The 18,456-nt window shown below is 40.0% G+C and overlaps 1 protein-coding gene and 1 pseudogene across 5 annotated transcripts in view; one reads left to right on the top strand and one right to left on the bottom strand.

Annotated features, from left to right (window-relative positions):
• Positions 1-2,316: 2,316 nt before the first annotated feature.
• Positions 2,317-16,765, bottom strand: LOC102954338 (annotated as a pseudogene).
• Positions 16,766-16,851: 86 nt separating this feature from the next.
• The window catches only part of EXOC1 (exocyst complex component 1), a 62,201-nt gene continuing 60,596 nt past the window's right edge, over positions 16,852-18,456 (top strand). For 2 of the 5 annotated variants that reach the window (XM_015534738.2, XM_015534737.2), the window contains exon 1: positions 16,852-16,988. The gene's annotated coding sequence lies outside the window, so the exon portion shown is untranslated. Of the gene's footprint in view, positions 17,151-18,456 lie in introns of all 5 variants that reach the window. The other 3 variants (XM_007075877.3, XM_007075876.3, XM_042984495.1) reach the window with 2 other exon arrangements.

Raw genomic sequence — 18,456 nt, 5'->3', positions numbered from 1 at the left:
ATTAAATGGTGATGGGCATTAAGGAGGGCATTTGTTGGGATAAACACTGGGTGTTAGTGTAAGTGATGAATCACTGAGTTCTACTCCTGAAACCATTATTATACTATATGTTAACTAACTTGGATTTAAATTTTAAACAGTGACAGGGGAAAAAAGTCCTTATAAATTAGATAAGATAATTATATGCTAGGAGATTTACTGGTGAAATGTCATGGAATGGGGATTTAATTTCAAATACCCCAGGTTTAGCTCAGGTCAGGATCCCGGGTTGTGGGATAGAGCCCCATGTCAGACTCCACATTAAATGTGGAGCCTACTTAAGAGTCTCATTCTCTCCCTCTCTCTCTCTCATTCTCTCTCTCTCCTTCTTCCCCTCTTCCCCACTTGCACTCTCTCTCTCTCTCTCTCTAAAATAGAAAAAATATATATAGGATTGGCATAGTCTTATTGAAATTGGATTATGAATCCATGGGAGTTTATTATACCAGTCTCTCTACTTTTGTGTACATTTAAAATTTTTCATAATAAAACATTTAAAAATACTTGCATCTATCATTCTGAAACAAAGGTTGAAGATCACTTTGAAATACCATTGTCCTATAAAAGGAGGCAGAGTTCCTTGAGTAGGGCTGGGCAGGGAAAATACCAGATGAATCCAGAACATCTTGCGTGGTGCCGGAGGATCAAGAAGCACTCAAAAAAAAAAAAAAAAACATGGATGAGGGAAAAAGACTCAGAAGACTTGAAATAGATCCCAATGGCCAGGGCTGGAACAATTTGAAAAAAACTAATAATGGAAGTATTGGAACACAACCCAAAGAATAAAGTAAATATTAAAAAAAAAAAAAAGGGTAAAGTAAGTATCTATGAGCATATACTGATAGAAATGAATGAATGAGGGGAGAACAGACTTTTCATTATAGTATAATTCCAAATAATAAAAGCAGAAGGAATGAGGGAAACTAATAAATATATAACTAATAAATATAGAAAAATAAGAGAAGTAGAAAATCACCATTAAAACATGCAATAATAATTGCTGTGGGCAAGACCAACAGATGAATGCTAAAATTAGTGAGTGAAAGTTTAAAGAGAAATAGGATGTTTTCACAGCCTCAGAGTGTTTCCCTTAAAATATTCATTGACTAAAAAGGGGAAAAAATAAGAATTTTACAGTGGCAGATACCATAGACACCCCCTTAGCCAGGGAATCAAGGTTAACATCACCCATAGTAATAATGGGACATATCAGTGTTGTGTGCCCGACATGTTGCAGAGAAAGGCACATCACCTCTGTACTATTCTTCCCCCAAATCCATAACATTATTATAACCACAAGAAAACATCAGACAAATCCAAATTCTCTGAGAGACATTCTACAAGGTAACGCTCTTCAAAAGTATCAAGGTCATGAAAGATAAGGAAAGATTGAGTGTACTAGTTTGCTAGGGCTGCCATAACCAAGTACCACAAACTGGCGGGGCTTATGCAACAGAAATTTATTGTCTCACAGGTCTGGAGGCCAGAAGTCTCAGGTCAAAATGTCATCAGGATAGGCTCCTTCTGAGAGCTGAGAAGGAGGGATTTGTTCCAGGTCTCTTTCCTTGGCTTGTAGATGGCCACCTTCTCCTGGGGCCTCCACATCATCTTCCTTCTGTACACATCTGGGGCTACATGGCCTCTTTTCATGAGGACAACAGTCATATTGGATTAAGTCCCAGGGTGCCTGGGTGGCTCAGTCGGTTAAGTGGCCGACTTCGGCTCAGGTCATGATCTCGCGGTCCGTGAGTTCAAGCCCCGCGTCGGGCTCTGTGCTGACAGGTCAGAGCCTGGAGCCTGTTTCAGATTCTGTGTCTCCCTCTCTCTGACCCTCCCCTGTTCATGCATGCTCTGTCTCTCCCTGTCTCAAAAATAAATAAATGTTAAAAAAAAATTTTTAAATAAATAAAAATAAAAAATAAACATATTGGATTAAGGCCCATTCTAAGGACCTCATTTTAACTTGATTACCTCTAAAAAGGCCCTATTTCTAAATAAGGTCATATTCTGAGGTGCCTGGAGCTTAGAGCTTCAACAAATGGATTTGTTGTGTAAGGGGAGACACAAATTCAACCCCTAACACTGATGAACAGATGGCTTAAGGGGATGTGACAACTCAGTGCATTGTGGGATCCTAGAATGGATCCTGGAACAGAAAAGAGATATTGGTGGAAAAACTGGCAAAATCTGAATAAGATCTCTAATTTAGTTAGTGATATTATACTAAGGTTAATTTTTTTTGAAAGAGAACTTTTTATTACTTTTATGTACAGACAATTCAACAGCACCCACTTAGCCCAGTTTGGTGGCCAGTACTTTAGCCTTTGCCTTTTCCAACTTAGCAATTCGAGCCACTGACTTTGGACCCAGGATATTGCCTCCCCGGCAATGGTGGATCTCATCATATCTGTCATTGTAATTGGTCCTAATGGCTTCCACCAGCTTAGCCAGAGCTCTTTTGTCTTTGGAGTTTACCTGTATGAAGGCAACAGTGGTGCAGGTCTTCCTGTGGACCAGACGCCCCAGCCTGGCCTTCCCCTTGATGATGCAGTAGGGAACACCCATCTGATGACACAGGTAGGCAGAAAGACAACCAGCTTAATGGGATCCAATCATGTACAAACACTACTAGCTAAGCCTTCTTGTTTCCCACGAAGCTGGTGATGGTTTTAACCCCAGCTCGAAGGACAGGCAACCTCTGAGTGGGGACATCCCCTTTGCTGGCAGCTTTCTTCTCAGCCTGGGCCAACAATCTCTGCTTCTTCTCTTGCTTTGTCTCTGGTATGTACCTGTGGGCCAGCTTAAGCAGTTGAGTAGCTGTTTGGCATTCCAAGGCCTGGGTAAACTGGTTAATCACAGGAGGCACTTTTAGGCATTTATAAAGAATAGCCCACTGCCGCTGCAGCTGGATGTAGTGGGGCCATTTGACAAAGCGGGTGAGGTCCCTTTTGGGCTGGATGTCCTGTCTGATGCCAAAATTATTGGGCTTTTTCTCCTTTTCTCAAACAGGGGATTGACCATCTTCTTGGCCTACTGCTTCTTCACAACAGCAGGGGCCAGGGCTACCTTCTTTCCCTTGACATTCTTTCCTTTTGGCATCTTGGATGGCTGGAAGAGAGAGCTAAGGTCAATTTCTTTTTTTTTTTTTTTTTTAATTTTTTTAACGTTCATTTATTTTTGAGAGAGACGGAGTGTGAGCAGGGATGGGGCAGAGAGAGAGGGAGACACAGAATCTGAAGCAAGCTCCAGGCCCTGAACTGTCAGCACAGAGCCCGATGCGTGGCTCAAACACACCAAACATGAGATCATGATCTGAGCAGAAGATGGATGCTCAACTGACTGAGCCACCACCCAGGTGCCCCTAAGGTTCATTTCTTAGTTCTGAGAATTGTAATATGGTTATATGAGATGTTAGCATTGGGGGAAGCTGGATAAAAAATGTGGAGCTCCCTGTACTATCTTTGCAATTTCTCAGGAAGGCTAAATGTTTTCTAAAATAAATTTTTTAAAGCCCTATATAAGTTGGTTTCTATGAAGTAGCTAAAAGATGAACAAGGCCATCATATACAGACAGCATCAAAATGTGGAAAAATGAGTTAGTGGTGTCTCACTCTCTGAAACCAAGTTACTTACTTGCCTAGTTGCATTGAAAATGGAAATACTGTCTAGCTGAGTACAACCTTGAGTACACCTTTTAGTCAAAACAGGCAGTTCAAATGATGATATGCTGGAAAAATCTCATATATCCCATGCCAAATCTTATGTTGTCCTTTCCAACTAATAAAAACCGATCCATATAGCTCACATGTTTGCTTCTCAGGTAAAGAGTTCAGATTGTGGTTAACAAAAGTGACCACTTCCTATACTGGAATGATGTCTTTATGGAAGAGAATAAAGATAGTATCTTATTCACCTTTGGATTATACACAGGAGGCACTCAAGATCTATGTATTTGTTTTCTTGACATGTAATTCTTATAAAGGAATCTGACTTTTTAGGTACTTACTAAAAAGCTGATCACATTAGCATTATTTTGTTTCCTCTCTCTCCCCGTTGCTTTTTCTGTGTTCTTTTTTCCACTCTTTTTTTAGTTTAATTCCTCATCAAGCTAAATGTCTTATTTCTCTACCCTCTGTTTTGTTTTGTTTTGTTTTGTTTTGTTTTAGACAATGAGAGAGAGAGAGGGAGAGAGAGAATGGGGGAGGGGGAAAAAGAAGAGAGAATCTCCAGCAGTCTCCACACTCAGGGTGGAGCTAGACATGGGGTTTGATCTCATGATCCTAGGACATGACCTGAGCCAAACTCAAGAGTCAAACACTTAACTGATTGAGCTACCCAGGCACCCCTCTCTATACTCTGTTCTTAAATATGTTTTCTTGTACTCCTCTTTACCTTAGCCACCGTAAGCAGTTTGAAACTCCCACAGCATAGTTGCCAAGACCAGCAGAGTCACCCATATGGGCATTCAGGTTGCACACCACACAAGAGCACCACATCTAAAGGGGAATTTTGGATCACTCAGCTGAGTTCTGGAGCAGTGGGGGAGGCTCCTCCTCCATAAACCCTCATGTGCACTCATGGAAATCAGTTACCTAGCACACACTCTACCCTTGACTACATTCTAAGCATCAGGAGGTAACAGCTATTTTCACACTGATTCCATATAACAAACAACTATAAATTGGAATGGCCTAAAAACAATAAGTATCCAGATCTTTCTCATGCATTTTTAGGTTTACTGAAATTTGGCTGATCTAGGCTGGGCTTGGCTAAACGGGACCAGGGTGGCATCCAACTTTAGGTTGAGTTCAGGTTTGCTCAACATTTCTCTTCCTCCTTTGACCACTGACTACCCAAAAATTTTTCTTCTTATGGTCAAAGACAGAAAAGCTTTGAAAGAAAATTTTTTTAAAGACATGTCCAATTGCACAAGCACATTTCAAAGTTCTGCTCATATAATGTCCACTAGCAAACCAAGTCAAAGCAAGTAATTAGGCCAAGTCCAAAGTCAAATTGCAGGCCAGTCTACTCCACTCACCATGAGATCATATCAAGAATATAAATGTATATAATAGGAATACAGGGGAGTAATAGATACCAATACGACAATCTAACAAACTTCTGTTGGAAGCCTGAGTCCTTCTGGCTTTGTTTCCTCACCTAGATGGATATAGGGAGGCTGGATGGAAGCACAGAATGCATTATGTCTGCCTGGGCTCTTGAAATCTCTCTCAGGAGGAGTTATTCAGGTTGTGTAATAATATACTACCTAAAATTTAAAAATTTTATTTAAAAAAATTAAAAGGTGTGCTTTATTAAGTTCATACCAAGGCATTGCATGGGCAAGAGAGTGATAGCCTCACAAGGTGGATACGCCCAGTGGTCATTAGTTTTCATTCCAAGGTCCTTTAAGACATGATGAGAAGCTGTTCCTCTTTGGGTTCCTCATGGCACATAATACAGGGCCTGCCCCCACAGCTGTTTTACAAATAAAAAAGTTAGATTTCATTTTGAAAACCAGATTTATTTTTTATAACAAGGAGACCTAAATTTTAAAGGTATTTCTTTTTTTGACTTTTTTTTATTTTTGTCATACTTCCCATTTGCAAGTGATACACATTTTTTTATCCTTAAGCAAGTAGCAAATAAGTCTATGATCTTGCAAGTCCACTAACTTGTTACCCTTGAAGGCTAGCTGTGGGAAGAACTTGGAAACTTTCGGTTCTTGAATAAGTGGAGCCAAGTCCTGATAAAAGAGAACTGGTGGACACTTTGGCTACTTGTTTCCACAAACTCTGAGAATATTTCATTCATGATATGAGAGCAGCCATTTTTCCCTCCTTGGGAAAGTTTGAGCCAGGAGATTATTAATTAATATAATTATTTCTCAGATATTATATGTATGAATGCTTAAAGGGACACATTTTTTCAGTCTTATGTAGAATTTTTAATCATCCAATTCTCTATTTTTAAAAATCCTATTAGAAGAAAACATCAGTAAGAATAATGAAAATTGCTAGGGGCTGGGGGAAGAGGGTGAGGGGGAGTTATAGTTTAATGGGTACAGAGTTTCAGTTTTGCAAGATGAAAAGTTAGGGAGATGAACCTTGGTGCTGGTTGCACAACAATATGAATGTACTTCATACCACTGAACTGTACACTTAAAATAGTTAAGATGGTAAATTTTATGTTAGGTACAGTTTATCACAATTTTTAAAAATTGGGGAAAAAAGAAAAACATTATTGGAAATGTTAAGCAAATGAATAATCCACCATGCTTCCAAAATTTTTCCTACCTTAAACAACTCTTAAACGAATAACCAGACAATATAAAAATCATAAACTGTACTGGGGCTCCTGAGTGGCTCAGTTGGTTAAGACTCTGACTTCAGCTCAGGTCATATCTCATGGTTCATGAGTTAGAGCCTCAAAACCGGCTCTCTGCTGTCAATGCAGAGCCCACTCTGGATCCTTTGTCTCCCGCTTTCTCTCTGCCCCTCCCCCACTAGTGCTCACACACTAGCGCTCTCTCTCAAAAACAAACACTAAAAATACATACTGTATATTTAAAAATCATAAACTTCCCTGATAATTAACACTGATAAGAATATTAAGTCAAACAAAACACTTGTAATTCTCCACCAGTACTGATATTGACAAGCTCCATTTGTTTTACTGTCAAGAAAATATAAAATACATTTTGTAGGCATCCATAGATTTCAGAAACAAATCCCTTATTTCAACCATGCTGATGGAAACTTATTTCAGGTGGGCTAACTTTTTATTGATGGCTGGTCCTAATATCAAGTTTTTGTACATTGTTCTTGTATAACCATTCCAGGCTGGACAATTCCCTGCAGGCCACATTTACTGAATCTCTCATGACAGTTGTACTTTCCTATTTCATGGTTTGACTATCCCTTTTTTGCTCACTACCAATTTTAAATATTCTGCCTGGAAGACTGAAGTTAATGTGAAAAAATAGGTAATAAGCTTACTATAGAAATACTGGATTTTATATACATTTCTAAGAGGAAAAAAAGTCTTGGGGACTCATTTCATACCTCTTCTAGGAAGTCCTTGATCTCAAGGGACTTGATTAATGGTAAAAATTAATTATCTATACTCCCTGCCCCTGAATAATGATAGTAACAACAGTCTTACCTTTGTATAGTTTAAGTGCTACTTACTAGAAAGTTACTTATTGACTATTTTTAATAAAGCCTTATTACTTAGTATATATGAAAATGTATATTTCCTTTGAATTTAATCCATAAAAATGATAAACAATTTAATAATGTCTTGGGATAAAGGAGGGATATAAGTTTGAAGCAGATGGAGTATTTAACATTAAAACTGATTTTTAGCAAAAATGAGTATGGTCAAGCCCATGTACTCATTTATATTTCCCTTAATTTGCTTATGCTTCTAGGGTGCAGGTCTAGGCTTGTCAGTGGCATTGTTTCTGAGTTCCCCAAGTGCAGAGAGAAGAAAAATCCTATGTCCATTACCTGATCTGAGTATATTAACAAAGTCATGCTAAGAATTATTTACCTCTACTTCAAGTCAAAATATGTATATTTTGGTCCATGGTGGCCAATTCCCAGAAGAGATTCAGAATTAGATGAGAGATGATCTCTGCATTTCTGAGAGAATTTCTCTGAATGTGTACAGGAAACTTAGCACCACGCCCTTTATTGTAATATCACCCCACAATATGTGCATTGAATAAAGCAACTGTATTTAAAAAAGCTTGAGAAGGGATACAGGAGTGCTGATGCATAGGGGCACTTGTACCCCAATGTTTATAGCAGCACTCTCAACAATAGACAAATTATGGAAAGAGCCTAAATGTCCATCAACTGACGAATGGATAAAGAAGATGTGGTTTATATATACAATGGAATACTACTTGGCAATGAGAAAGAATGAAATCTGGCCACTTGTAGAAATGTGGATGGAACTGGAGAGTGTTATGCTAAGTGAAATAAGTCAGGCAGAGAAAGATACCATATGTTTTCACTCATATGTGGATACTGAGAAACTCAACAGAAGACCAGCGGAGAGGGGAAGGGGGGAAAAAAAAGTTACAGAGAGGGAAGGAGTCAAACCATAAGAGACTCTTAAATACTGAGAACAAACTGAGGGTTGATGGGGGGTGGAGGAGAGGGGAAAGTGGGTGATGGGCATTGAGGAGGGCACCTGTTGGGATGAGCACTGGGTGTTGTATGGAAACCAATTTGACAATAAATTATATTTAATATTAAAAAATTAATGTTAAAACCTTTATAAAAAGAAAAAAAAAAGCTTGAGACACAATGTGATTCTGCAAGCCAATCTTTGCCTTCCTTGTATCTGTATGTCTTACTGTATTATTTTCCTATGTTGTTCAAATGTGTATCTGTTACCTAGCTAATATTTATTTTTGATATTTATTTAATTAATGGTGATACAGGTAGTTCTCATTCTCATTTAGTGGCTCCCTGACTTCCTCCTAAAGAGCTGCAAAAAAATGAAAAGTATTATCAGAGGATACTTACATCTGCTTCTAATAAAAACTAAAACAAACACCAATTACTATGTGCATAATAGTAGACACTATTCTGTCATCCTGATACTTCTAAAGCCATTTATAAAGAAAGAATCTGGAAAGTGGAGCACAGTGATTCTCATTGTTCCAAAAAAAAGAAAAAAATTACTTGGATTTCTTTGTGTTCATACTAATGGCCTGACAGCTCTGAGAAATTGTTCTTGCTTCCTTAGACAGAAATGTGCATAATTGAATCATAATAAAACAATGCTAAGAAAAAGAAAAGAGAAAAATCCAAGTAACTGACATACTAAAAGTCCCCAAATTTAGAAATAAGGAAAAAATGAAATTATATAAACTCATAGGATTTCTTCAAACATATAAAGACCTCTTGGCCTCATACTTAATCAAAATCAATCAGATTTAAATTAAGGGACAGGTGGACTGCCGTACAAGTGGGTCATGCAAAAGTTCACTTGTGTGAGATCTATGGTTTCTCATTAAACAAAGTCCACAAAGCCAGTTGTGCTATCCACTCATTGGTGTTTCATCAGGCAGAGCCCTGGAGACAGCAGCACACTTCTGTTCTTCCTCCCTCAGGGATTTTAAGCATGGAGAAAGGGATTCCCTCCTGCCTCCAAAATGTGGAAAATAAGTGCAGCTTACTCTAAGTGCTCTGAGATCATTAAGAATCCACAAGTTTCACACCTCTGCTTTATCGGAGCATAGTATCAAGGGAGGAAACAATTAACTTCAGTAATCCTGCCAATATTGTTATCATCAATATTCACTACTCTTGGCCATTTGGAAGAAACTTTTCCCTTGGAGCTTTTTAATGATAGAAAAATTATTTCATGCTATCCAAACATGAGATTGCTGATTGCCTCATACGTGATATTTGTCAGTATACGTGGCCTTCCGTCTATGAAAAGGAAGCAAGATCTCGGAGCCTGAGTGACTACTGTACATTTTTTAAGAACATCAATCTACCCAATTTAATCTTCTAAATCAATGAATAACAGCTATCAGTTATTGAGTGCTTACTATGTGCCAAGCACTATGCCAAGTGCTTTATAAGAAACATCTCAGCAAATTTCATGACAGTCCCAAAAGATGGGGATTATTATTTTGAATTTACAAATGAGGAAACTGAGGCTCAGAAGAATTAAGTAATTTACCCTGTGGTAAACCAGTAAAGACCAGACTTGAACCTACTTGTGCATGACCCAGTGATGATGTATTTCCATCAGTTTATGTTGTGTCTCAGGTCCGCTTGATGCAGAGGATTATAGTAACATAAAGAGATATTCATTAAAATACTACTACTACAAGCTTATTATGTGTCTTAGGCTAAATAATGAATCTGTGCCTCCAGTTTCTAGTCTTAAAATGAGGATAATAAAGATTCTTACCTCACAGGACTGTTGTAAAGACTAAATTAATCAATACACGTAAAGCACTTAGAATAGTACATAGAACATAATAAGTGCATTGGTATGAGTTCTAGGAACTAGAAATACATCAGTGAACAAAAAAAAATAAAAGTCCTCACCCTCATAAAGCTTCATTCTAGAGAAAGAGAAATTTGAGAAAGTAAACAAATAACATATATGTCAGGATGTAATGTTATAGTATTCCAGGATGTAGTAAGAACCATGAAGAAAAACAAAGCAAAAATAAAAGATAAAGAATGCTAAGTTGGGATGCTATTTTAAATAGGGCTATTGTGGAAGCCCTCATTGAGGTAACATCTAAGCAAAGACTTGAAAAGGATGCAGTAATGAGCCATGCAGATATTTAATGGAAGATCATTCTAAGCAGAGAGAAAGGCAAGTGCAAAGGTCCAGTTTGCCTGGACCTTTCATGGAACAAGGAGGTCTAAGGAACTGAACTCAAGTGATCAACTGGAGTAGTCCCAGTGGACAGAGAAAGGAGCAGATAGTGTAAAGTCTTGTAGGTCATTGTAAGAACTTTGGTTTTTATTCTGGAGTGACTGGATGATCCTGAGCAAAGGGTAACACAATTTGACTCATGTTTTAAAAAGGATCACTCTGGAGGCTGTGTTAAGAATAGACTGTAGGGAGATAAGGGTAGAAAAACAGAGAGCATAGGAGGCTGTAAGGGACAGTTTGGACAGCAGTAATTCAGGAGAGACATGATACTGTCAATAATCAAGGAAAGAGTAGCCATGGAGATGGTGAGAAGTGGTCAGATTCTGGATGTACTTTGAAGGTAGAACCAATACAATTTCTTGAAAGATTGGATGTGGAATGTGAGAGAAAGAGAGGAGTCAAGGACTGGCCTGAACAGCTGCAAAGACAGAGATACCTTTAACCCGAATAGAGAAAACTGAGAGAGAAGCTGTGTTTATTTTTTTTAATCTTTTATTTATTTTTGAGAGAGAGAGAATGAGCAGGGGAGGGGCAGAGAGAGAGGGAGACACAGAATCCGAAGCAGACTCCAAGGTCTGAACTGTCAGCACAGAACCCGACGCAGGGCTCCAACCCATGAACCTTGACATCACAACGTGAGCTGAAGTCAGACACTTAACTGACTGAGCTACCCTACCCAGGCACCCAAGAAAAGTTGTGTTTAGAAAGCTTTTGTGCATCATTTTAAATCCTTCCAGCCTCACCCTCTATTCTAAGTATTGGGCAGTAACCAGTTCTATTCAGATATCAACCACCTTCTCTCGAGAGCAATATAACAACATCTTGTCTCTCTCACTCTTTGCTTATAGTATGGGAAACCTGAAGAAACCAGCCCTCCACACCCACGTGCAACTAGAAGCATGTAGTGCAATCATGACCAATGGTAGACAGGAAGTGATGGATAAATGTTTTCCTCTTTCTTCTTCATTCCTGTGAGGAATTCTGAAAGACATCCCATAAGTGCCTTCTGGCTGCTCAGAAGGTACCATGGGATCAATCAAAGTTGTCCATGGTATAGGTCACCTCAATAATACTATTTTTTCCTCTTTCTCTATTTTATTTCCCTTGTGCCCTCATTCTATTCCTTGAACTCATATTCTCAAATAAACCACAAGCATGGATGCCTCTGTCTTAGTCTCTGCTTTCAGAGGAACCCTGGGCACTACAACTGGCTCTAGAAAGGAAACTGTCAGTATGGGATTTTGGAGGCTGATCCTACATCACTGATCACGAGACAATAAGGGCCCCTGCTGGTAGTAAGTGGTTGGTGGTAAATTTAAAGTGGTGATAACCCCTGGCATATAGTAACATCACAATTAGCAAGACTCTCAACTGTAGTAGATTGGAATAAGGTGCAGACAGAAGATGAAGCATTGGATTATGTGGTAGATATGGTATTTCAGCATTATGAAAGCAATACTAATTATAAGATGGGCTGATGTCTGCTAACAGCTTTGGAGATCTTAACAAAAGAAAATGACAGGGAGTATTCAGTCAATCATGGCACACTGTGAAAGCCACAAGGCCCCAAGGGCAGTGTAGCCACAAAGCAGACGTGCTAAACATCAGCTCCCACATATAATCATAAGGGTGGCAGAGCTACAAAGAAGTCTTAATGCACAGCCTTAAAACATCACTCATGTCAAAGCCAAAGCCCTAATAAGAAAATAATGGAATCCTGAGATCTAGAATGAGGACATTTGTGTGGATATGCTTTATACTCTTAAACCTTCACATTTTTTGTTATCCTCTGTGCCAAAAGTCTCCTTTCTCTTGATAAAGGAGAGAAGCCTTTCCTTATCTGGAAATGCTGCAAAGAATATATCTGAGGTAAGTGCCTCCTAATATAACCTTATTTCCCTCAGTATCCACACTACTACCCTCATTACCTCAAGCCTGTAACCACAGTCAGATCTCAGCACATCCTTTGTACGGGGTTGCAGTCTCTGCTCTAGGAAGAACTAGACCAGGTTTTCTCAATCTCAGCATTTATGACATTTGGGCTGGACAATTCTTTGTTGTGGAGGACTGTTCTGTGTGTTGTACACTGTTTACAGCATCCCTGGCATCTACCCACTAGATGCTAGTAGAATCCTCCCAGTAATGACAACCAAAAATTTCTCCAGACATTACCGAATGTCCCCTAGGGGTCAAAATCACCCCAGTGTAGAACTACTGAACTAGACTACATTATAAGGAGTTGCAGAACTGCTAACACATACCAATATGAACTGGAGGCATATCTGTGAGAGTGAATATTTAGAGTGCTAAGCCAGAGGGATCAGGTTATAAGGCTGTATATGGGAGAATGTATGACATTGGGCTATTCACCTATGATTCTGGATTTAATGTTTTGGCAAGGACATCCGGAGTCAGTTCTAATACACAACCTTGATGTCTCCCTTAAAGCTTTGATATGATGATGGCCTGCGCTAAGTGAGATGTTATAACAATTTTGAATGTGTATGGAGAAAGGAATCAGAGGACAAAGAAACAGAAAGATCAGATATGACTTTACCACATGAGACTAAAGAACCATCACTAAAATACCTTTCTTAGAAGTAAGGATATCAGAATAAACTTGTTGAAAAACTAAAGTACCCATCACTGGGATATGTTCCAACAAGGACTGTGATACAAGTTACCTAACTCTCAGGTCATTTGTTCTGGAAGATCTAATGGTGCTATAGAGATCTATGATAGATAAAGACACTGGGTGAAATTTCTGTAAAGCCCCTAATAAGAGAGTTGCAGTACATGTCCCTCATGTTCTGCAAGGCCATGCCTTCTGAGGCAGAGAACTAGTCACTGGGAAAACTAGAGCTATATATCATGAGCTGAATAGTATCAGATACACCAAATCACAAGCACATGGGCACAGCAACTATCTATGAAGTATGGAAATGGTATAGGATTGAGCCTGCGCAGATCCAAGAGAAGAGGAACCTACATGACTAGGTAACTCAGACTACTGGCGCTTACTTCTACAGCACTGACATCTGTTCATCAACTCATGCCCATGGCCTTTTGGGAGTTCCCTATGACTACCTAACATGGAATTAAAAAATTAAACTTGGTTCGCAGATGGGTTGGCATATTATGTTGGTAAGTAGGCAAAATTGGACTGCTGTTGCACTACAGCTCCACTCAGGGATGGATCTAAAGAACAAAAGAACAAAAGAATCTTCCCAGCTGCCAGAACTTAGGAGAGTGTTCTTCCTTGTTTGCTTTATATAGATAGAGAAATGACCTGAAATACAAATCTTTACAGATGTCTAGGTTTTTCTGTCTTGCTTGCAGTGACTCTGCCAACATTCCACAATCACCAGAATTATTAAAACATTCCTGATCAACATTATGTCAACTAAAGAATCCATTTCATGGCCAAAAAAACCTCAAACAACAAAAAACAAACAAACAAAAGAAAACAAAACAAAAACAAAAACCCAAAAAACAAAAAACCGCCAAGTGACAATATACACATGACCATGGAATCCACTGATATTGCAATATCCCTCATCACTCAGAAGAAGCCAGGCTCATAAAAATGGTGGAATAGCTTGCTACAAATCCAGTTAATGTTCTTTTTGGGATTGAGGTGTTGTCCTACAAGATGTGGTAAATGCTCAAAACCAACCGATAAGGAGTATCCCTAACAGCTAAAGACATGGCTCCAGAAACCCAGGAACTGGAGCAGGATTGGTCCATTTTATCAGTGACTCACCTACAGATTTATGTTTCTTGAATCTCAAATTTAGGTTTTGCTAGATAATAATAATTAGTTCTCTAGGGGTTGGGAGAGGGATATTTCCACCAGAATACATAACATGGAATAGAGTGAACTTGAAACTCTCACTATTACTGGGTCACTTTGGGCTCCATTCTTGCCTTCAGTAGACAGTTTGAGACTCATTTCATGAAAATTCTCAGAAGGTCCTAAGAGATCAAGAAAACATTCAAGTATGGTGATGACCAATTAAATAACACACCATTATATTGCCTCTCCCTCTTCCTTGTTTTATTTACCCCTCCTCTTCTCTTAGTCTTGCTCCCTGGGGTCAAAGCCCCAAATAAACTACTATACACAAGCCTTTGTTTCAGCCTCTACTTTGGGGAACTCCAAGAGGGGAGAGAGGAGAATTTAATTTTTGGACCCAGAAATTTGAAATGCTTGACAGATATGCAAGTAGAAATGTTGGGGAAGCAGTATACATAAATCTGGAGTTTAGGGAATAAGTCCAGACTTCTGAAATGCAGTTCACTCCCCAACTTTCAAGAGGGCCATAAACATACAGGTAAAAAAAAAAAAAAAAAAAAAGCATATTTTGCAGGACAAAATAGTACATGTGATTCTCATATAAATAGTGGCCACAGTAAGAGTTCCAGTACTGAACACAAAGGGCCAAATGGATCTTTTTAAAGATAGGACTAGGGGTGTCCAGGTGGCTCAGTCGGTTAAACATCTGAATCTTGACCATCTGATTTTGGCTCAGGTCATGATCTCATGGTTCGAGATCAAGCCCCGCATCCAGCTCTGCGCTGATGGCATGGAGCCTGCTTAGGATTCTGTCTCTCCCTCTCTCTCTGCCCCTCTCCTGCTCATGTTCTACCTCTCTCTCTCTCTCTCTCTCTCTCTCTCTCTCTCTCTCTCTCTAAATTAATTAATTAATTAATTAAACCTTAAAATTTTTTAAATAAAAAATAAAGATAGGACTAGACAGATCCTGCTCTTAGAAGGAAAATCATTCAATGAAATTGAAAAGCATTCTAAGTAGCATTAACTTGAGCATATTAATGTCAGTAGCAAATAGGTCATTACTAATTCTGATTTTTTCCACCAAATTATATATTCAGATACACACTGAAAGATACTTTGCACCTTATTTGTTCCTTTCTCAATGAATCCATAGTCGACAGAGTGAATCACTTTTTTGTAGTTCCACGGTAGTCTCATTTTTCTATCTCTGTTGTGGGATTTACCTCACCAAACTGTACTTTATCCATGTATTTAATTCTGCTTTCCCAATGAAAGTGTGCCCTCTTCTGAATGGGATCCCTGTTTTTGGATCTCCAGCACCTGACACAGTGCCTGGCATAGAGGTAGCACTGTTTGTCAAATAGATGAATGTAGGCATGAATGGATTCCTGTGGAACACTTGCAAAGGACTGTGTTGAGCAGGAGCAAAGAAATCACACCTTTAAATTCTCAGCACACTTATCTGACCTGTACATTTCTTTGGTCACTTATTTTGTATATGTATTTGTTGTACCTACCAAACTGTGAACTTCTTCAGGGTAGGATTCATGTCTGAATCACTTCTGCACCTGTATCAAGGTGCCTGGCATAAAATAAGTGCCAGGAACATAGAACATGAATTACTTGCTTTGCAACCAGCAACCTTGGCATCATTTGTGCTTCTCAAACTTATATGTGCACAAGTGTCATCTTGTTAAGATGCAGATCCAAATTTAAAAGATTGAAGTGAGCCAGAGAGGCTGCAGTATCTAAAAAGCCCTCAGCTGATGCCCAAGCAGCTGGTCTGAGGACCACACTTTGACTATTAATCTCACTACATCAATGGTTCTGGACCGTAGTTGCATATTAGGACCTTTTTGGAAGATATTTAAAGTAGAAAGAAAGAAAGAAAGAAAGAAAGAAAGAAAGAAAGAAAGAAAGAAAGAAAGAAAGAAAGAAAGAGAAATTCAGAAAAGGAAAAGAAAAAAGAAAAACTGAAAAAAAAAGTACTGAAGTCTGGGTCTCACCCCTCAAAAATTATTTTTTTTAATTTTTTTAATGTTTATTTATTTTTGAGGGAGAGAGAGAGACAGGCAGAGCGTGAAGTGAGGGCGGGGGTCCAGAGAGAGGGAGAAACAGAACTTGAAGCAGGCTCCAGGCTCCGAGCTGTCAGCACAGAGCCCAACGCGGGGCTCGAACTCAGGAACCAGCCGTGAGATCATGACCTGAGCCAAAGTCAGACGCTTAACCGACTAAGTCACCCAGGTGGCCCCCCTCAAAAATTCTGATTTAGTTTATTTACAGTCTCCATGCTATAAGTAGCAAGGATCTAGAGTTAACAGAGCTTTACATATACAAAAAGGAAAACAATCAGAACTCTTCTTAAATTAAGTTGCGGAGAATACCTGAATAACTCTTTTAAGGAAAGTGATGTCACACAATCCCAAATTCCGAAGTGTCGTCAGTCTCCGAGCGACAGAGACCCCGCCCCTGCCAGTCCTTGATACGCCCCTCCAGCGAGACTTTGCCCCGCCTCACCACGCCCATCACCGCCTGGCCTTCCTTCTCTACGGGGTCGACTTCCGGCGTGGTTTGTCACGTGCCCGGAAGTGGGAAGTGGTGGCGGAACGGCTGCTCCCTGGTCACGGCTAAATTGACGGGCTCCTCCTAGTAGCGGTGGCCGTCGGGGCCTTGTCCTGTCTCCGTCTTGGAGGACCCGCCTCGGCACAGCCGGGCTCGGTCCAGCCTTGTGGTAAGCCCTGGGCCGCGGCTGCCCGGTAGTTCCGTCGGCGCGGAGAGACTAGCAGACAGGCGGGCGCCAAGGTCTGAGGCAGCGTTTCAGCCCAGCTGTTGGCTCCGCGTCTGGGGTCGGGTACCTCTCACTCCTCTGGCCTCCCTTTCGCCCCGTGTCTGGGTAAGGCGCAAAGCCCGCTAGGAGCATCCACCAACTCCCTGCTGCCCTGCGGGCTAACCGCAATCCTCAACACATCCCTTCCTGGTTTCATCCATAAGAACCAGATTTCATTTGTGCAAAACGGCCGTGATCGTTTGTGTTTTGGCGTGGACCAGGAGAGGAGGGCGTAACAGTGCCTTCTTTGTCCAAATACACATTTCTTCTAAATCTTTAAGACGCATTCCCCTGTCTCTATGCACAGTTTTCTGGATGACAATGCCTCCGTTTGCTGTATTGTCTCGATAGCGTACGGGGCGCAACCCACGCGGGCACTCACATTGCTGTGTAATGGTCCAACTGAGTTTAAGGAAACAAGAACCAACACAGTAAGCAGTGGCTGACTGCTTCTGGAACGTGATCAGACGTGGATTCTTTTTTTTTTTTTTTAATTTTTTTTTTTTTACATTTATTTATTTTTGAGAGACAGAGACAGCGTGAGCAGGGGAGGGGCAGAGAGAGAGAGTGAGACACAGAATCAGAAGCAGCAGGCTCCAGGCTCCGAGCTGTCAGCACAGAGCCTGATGCGGAGCTTGAACCCACTAACCGTGAGATCATGACCTGAGCTGAAGTCAGAAGCTCAACTGACTGAGCCACCCAGGTGCCCTGAGACGTGGATTCTTAAACCTGGAAAATAGCTTTAGAGGATTTCTAGTGATTTATTCCCTGACTTACACGAAAATACTCTAAAGACTCGACCCTTAGGATGTAAATGCCACGAAGGCACGGCTGTTCTTGTCTTCGTGAACATGTCTGTCATACTCGCTTCTAATCTGGAACACTGCATTGCCCTTAGTAGGCATCAGTTATTTGCTGAATAAATAAGGGTGCCATAGTGCTTTTCATTATGCCTAGCTCCTTTATGAGGTATAACCAGTCCTCTCTTGCTTTACACTTACCTTACACTCAGTTGTTGATTTTGTCCAAAGAGGGATGGTGTGGTAAACGTTGGCCACTATCAGCCACTCATTTGACCAGTTTTTATTATTCAGTTCAGGTTATCTCAAGAGGTACTTGCTGACTACCTAAGAAAGAAGACAGAACCTTGCTGGAGCACCTCTTCCTCTCTCTTTCAAGAGAGTTCTTGAGATCTCTAAGCTTATGATCTCATGGACCAATTGGACTGCAAGTGCCTGATTGTTTAGTAAATAGGGAAGTTCCTTAGCAATTGAAAGAAGAGATCAATTTGGATTAAGATGTTTATTGAATCAATTTCATATAAACCATGAAGTGTAATTAGGGTTTGGTTAGATGATATTCCCTGCATGGA

Source organism: Panthera tigris, chromosome B1, assembly GCF_018350195.1.
Source record: "Panthera tigris isolate Pti1 chromosome B1, P.tigris_Pti1_mat1.1, whole genome shotgun sequence".
Lineage (NCBI taxonomy): Eukaryota > Metazoa > Chordata > Mammalia > Carnivora > Felidae > Panthera > Panthera tigris.
The sequence above is the reverse complement of the archived record's forward strand: the minus strand, read 5'-3'. Positions and strand labels throughout refer to the sequence as shown.